At 39.8% G+C, this 5,223-nt stretch overlaps 1 pseudogene; it reads left to right on the plus strand.

The window, feature by feature from the left end:
- Positions 1 to 382: 382 nt before the first annotated feature.
- On the plus strand, positions 383 to 525 carry LOC135188320 (U2 spliceosomal RNA; annotated as a pseudogene).
- The last annotated feature ends 4,698 nt before the right edge of the window (positions 526 to 5,223 follow it).

A 5,223-nucleotide genomic window follows, 5' to 3' on the forward strand; every position in this document is an offset into this window, starting at 1 on the left:
TGTACTCATCTGAATATTACCTTTTCGATATCATAGATGCTATGATCTACTGTAATTTTTTTACATTAAAAAAGATCTACTATTGATAGCAGATTTGCACAGATACACAGAATGCTTTTGAAACCAAAGGTACTTGATACCTAGAAAATTGCTGACTAGAACAGTATTTATTTGTGTAGAATAATGTTACCACTGTGACTTGTATGCCAATTTTCAGGACTTCTTTGCAATCACATTTTAGAAAATATGGGGAAATGGCATTTCTAACTTCCAGATCTTTAAATACTGACAGTCACAGACCCTTCCAACAGTTTTGTGGTGCTTTTATAATCACATAGCCAGGCATGTGGGAATCAAAAAAGGGAGTCAGCTTCAGAAGGGAGTAGTTTCTGGGCCTTTTGGCTCAGATCAAGTGTAGTATCTGTTCTTACCAGTTTAATATCTGGTACAAATTCTTGAGAGAGTGATTTGCCATTGGAATGGGCTGCCCAGGGAGGTGATGGATTCACCATCCCTGGAGGTCTTCAAGAAAAGATTGGATGAGGCACTTAGTGCCATGGTCTAGATGATTGGCAAGGGCTGGGTGATAGCCTTAACTAGATGATCTTGAAGGTCTCTTCCAACCTGGTTGATTCTTTGAAATGTGATAAGTGATGTATCTCTGGAGCACATCCCTGTGTACCCTTGAAGCACTAAGACTGAGGTTAGAAACATAGTAAATTTGTATGCCTGCATTTGTGTAATTCTTACATAGAAACTAGCAAGTTGATATTCTTCCCTTGTGTAACATTTGCATGGAAGCATAGAAAACTTAGAACAAAGAACTGAAAGTAGTCTGTGCCAAGATAGCCAGCACCTCACTGTTACCTCACTGTTATCCAATAAGAATGTTAAAAACAATATTTTACCAAATCACTGTATTCTGTAACTTGTAGAATCACCACAACTTGTAGAATGGCAGATAAAAAGACTGCTGCTATAGTAGTAAACAGCTTTGGCTTTGGCTATTGTGTTCACATATTCTCGTGTCGCTGTTATTTTGTCCACCACTAGTTAATATATACAGCACCACAGGCATGCTCTGTTTAACCTATGTGTTCATCAAATACCGTGTTTATTCCGTGGAGGGGATTATTTTTTTTAATGAAACAGTCAAATCTAGACACTACATACCCTTTGAAGCAAGCACTTCTCACCTAAAGAGAACATACTTGGTGTCTCTTCACTCACTTGTTCTGTGGGTGTCAGAAGGTGAAGAGGAGGAAAGAGAAGGTGAGAAATAACCCCATAAACAAACAAAACCAAAACCAACCAAATCAAAGGGCATTAATTACATTTAAAATTAAAATAATTCATTTGATAATAGTTGCATAGGGCCTACTGCTCAAAAGGGGTATGGTGTGGCAATGAGATGAAAAGCTGTGACTTTGTGCTCTTTCTCTGTACATCCCACTGAGCTGTGAGTTTGTACTCCTCCTCTGTACCTCCCACTGAACATCCTTAGCAGAAGAACAAAAATATTTTGGTCAGTTTTTCTGCACTGGAAGGCAACTTGCTAGTATGTACATGTGCACCAGAATGAGAGGACACAGCCTCAAGCTGCACCAGGGAAATTTAGGCTCGAGGTGAGGAGAAAGTTCTTCACTGAGAGAGTCATTGGACACTGGAATGGGCTGCCCGGGGAGGTAGTGGAGTCGCTGTCCCTGGAGTTGTTCAAGGCAAGATTGGACGTGGCACTTGGTGCCATGGTCTAGCCTTGAGCTCTGTGGTAAAGGGTTGAACTTGATGATCTATGAGGTCTCTTCCAACCTTGGTGATACTGTGATACTGTGTGATTACATATGTGCCAAAGAACAGCCATAGTGTGTCATTGCCTAGCAGTAGAGCATCAAGAAAAATGTAACCCTGACACAGAATAATTATGCAGACATAAAGTGTTTGATTGAAACCACTGCCTGTGCTCATCATGTCCCAGCATCAGCTGGCAATATCCATATCAAAATGTAAAGGAAGATAACAAGTTAAAAATAATCAATAGTCATTTATCATTTAGTTTATTACTACTCTCTCAAGTTCTAGAAGAGTGCTTGATATAATCAACTGAAGATATATCAGGGTAATTTAATACATTAATAATTAGACACTGCAATTGAAGCTCCAATTTCTTCCTAAGCTTGATGTATCTGTAAAATATTTCTTTCCAGCTATATTAATTGGTGATTTTGAAGAAAAAAATACAGCAATTTAAACTCTAATAATTGTATTTTACTGAATAAGTTCGTACCTTCTGAATTGAGTCTAGGAAGACAGCATATTTAAGTGCATTAATCCTAGTTCACAGAGAGTACTACTGAAAATATATGCCTGGGATTGCTCTGTGGACCCCAGCCTAGGGATCAAATACTGTGTCTTGTGGTGCTAGCTCAGGTGACTTCTAAATTTGATCTAACTAGACTTTTCCTGAATCTATCCTTACACTTAGTTGTATGCTTTCTTCTGGACTCACAGAATCATCTAAGATCATTGGGGTACAACTGTGAGCCTAACACCATGTCCCCAAGTTCACCTGAGTTTGATTAATGTTTATATATTTTGCTAGTTATTTCTAGATCTAATTCCTCTGTGTAATGTTTCCATGACTGTGCAAATAACCTATTATTATTAAAATTAGCAGCTGGGGGTTATGAGAGTTCTGAATATCAAAATTAATAAACAAGATTAATTTTGGAAAAAATATCATCTCCCAACAATTAATTATCCCTTCATTACATTATTGGACACCTCCAGGGGTAGTGACTCCACCTTCCCTGGACAACCCTAATCCAATGCCTGACCAATCTCTCCATAAAGAAATTGTCCCTAATATCCAGTCTAAACTTCCTCTGGCGTAGTTTCTTGCCATTTCCTCTTGTTCTATCACCTAATACTAGGGTGAAGAGACCTGCTTCCATCTCTACATCTTTCGGGTAGATTGTAGAGAGCAATGAGGTCTCCCCTCAGCCTCCATCTTCTCAGGCTAAGGAATATGAATTCCCTCAGATGCTCCTCATAAGACTTGTTCTCTAGACCCTTCATCAGCTTTGTTGGCTGTCTCAAGTGAATCAGCCCTACCCAGGTGGATACATTTTCTAGTGAGTCAAATGATGAAGCCACAAAATGAAACATACTTTAAGGAGTGAGGCACTAGCTGAAAGCATCTCTTGGTCAGTAGGTAGAGTTTGATATGCCTGAATTCTAGACTAGGTCTGTGGATCCAAGCACGGAATTAATTTCTGCTGGGTACTTATGTAGTATTAAAAGTTAATTACTATTATCATTATGCCATAGATGATCTGAGCAATTGCTCTGGGATTGCTATGGGATTCGAATGGACTTTCAAAAAGAAGTTTAGGACTGTAATTCTCCATTTCAGATGTGACAACAAATGCCATTTCTTCCCTCTCTACAAACATACAAAAAACAAAGACATGAAAGAAGACCTGCAGGCTAGGCTCCCTCCAGTAATTAAAAGTGATTAAGAAAGAGAAGAACCTTCTGATCAAGAAAGAAAAGACAACCTTCACCTTTCAGTATCTGCTGGATGGTTACTGGGTAAGTTAAAGTGGGCAAAGTTGATGTTTTAAAGGTCACATTCTTCTTATTGTCATGTATCTACATGTCTGAGGCAGTGCAAACAAACAATGTAAGGCAGGTGTGAGAATTAGATCACAGTAGACAGCAAATATTAGGCCATGTTATTTTTGGCAAATTCAAAAAGATAGAACCAATTTCTAACTAACATATTCAAAAAAATGGTAAGCATATGAATATTTGCACTGCATTGGGATATTACTCTCTAAGTATCAGAAGTCTGCAGCAAGAACTATTTTTATCTTGGCAGTTTATTATGTTTTCATTTTCCTACTCTTTGTGTAATCTAAGTTAATTCAGTGTGCAAGATATAATTTGTTACAGCTTTAAAGTATTTGCATATCTTTTTATAATTGAACTTGGACTTTTTCATCATCAGCAAATCCACAAGTCTTGCATTATGACTTTTTGTAGTATCACATATTATTTTCTGAGATCTGGTGGTGTTTACACTGGAGTTTGAAGTATCTAAATTGAGTTTAACATTTAGCATAAACATGAACAGTTACGTAAGGATGTGCAAACTCAACAAACACTGAGCTGAGCAACCCAGATCTCTGGCCTGTCCTTCTTGGGAGTATCATACTGAACTGGAATGTACAATTTTGCTGGATGACAACATTTGCTACCTCTTTAACATGTCAGATTGTTAATTCTCTTTCATATGTTTATTATTGGCTGCAACTTTCTGATTCTGAGAGTTGTGCTGCCATTCAGAGAGACTTAGGCTGGAGAGTTGGGCAGGGAGAAAATTAATCAAGTTCAACAGCGGAAAGTGTAGAGTCATGCACCTGGGAAAGAACAATCCCATGTATCAGTATAGGCTGGGGACCAAGCTGCTGGAGAGCAGTGAAGGGGAGAGGGACTTGGATGTCCTGGTGGGTGGAAGGACGGTCATGAGCCAGCAGTGTGCTTTTGTGGCAAGGAAGGCCAGTGCCATTCTGGGGTGTATTAGAAGGGGTGTGGTTAGTAGGTTGAAGGAGGTTCTCCTACCCCTCTACTCTGTCCTGGTGAGGCCTCATCTGGAGTACTGTGTCCAGTTCTAGTCCCCCCCAGCTCAAGAAGGACAGGGAGCTGCTTGAAAGAGTCCAGTGCAGAGTCATAAAAATGATTAAGGAAGTTGAACATCTTCCTTATGAGGAGAGACTGAGGGACCTGAGGCTTTTTTAGCTTGGAGAGGAGGATACTAAGGGATGACCTCATTAATGTTTATAAATATGTAAGGGGTGAGTGCCAGGATGATGGAGCCAGGCTTTTCTTGGTGATGTCCAGTGACAGGACAAGGGACAATGGGTGGAAGTTGAGACATAGGAAGTTCCATGTGAACCTGAGGAAGATTTTTTTCACTGTGAGGATGAGAGAGCACTGGAAGCAGCTGCCCAGGGGAGCTGTGGAGTCTCCCTCTCTGGAGATGTTCAAGAACTGTCTGGATGCATTTCAGCGTGATCTGTTCTAGGTGATATTTCTCTGGCACGGGGGCTGGACCAAATGATCTTTTGAGGTCCCTTCCAGCCCCTGGCATTCTATGATTCTATGATTTGACAATTACCTCTGACCTTTGAAAGAGTATGGTTAGTACTGCTGGTAAGACCA

The sequence above is a fragment of the Pogoniulus pusillus genome, chromosome 2 (genome assembly GCF_015220805.1).
Source record: "Pogoniulus pusillus isolate bPogPus1 chromosome 2, bPogPus1.pri, whole genome shotgun sequence".
NCBI lineage: Eukaryota > Metazoa > Chordata > Aves > Piciformes > Lybiidae > Pogoniulus > Pogoniulus pusillus.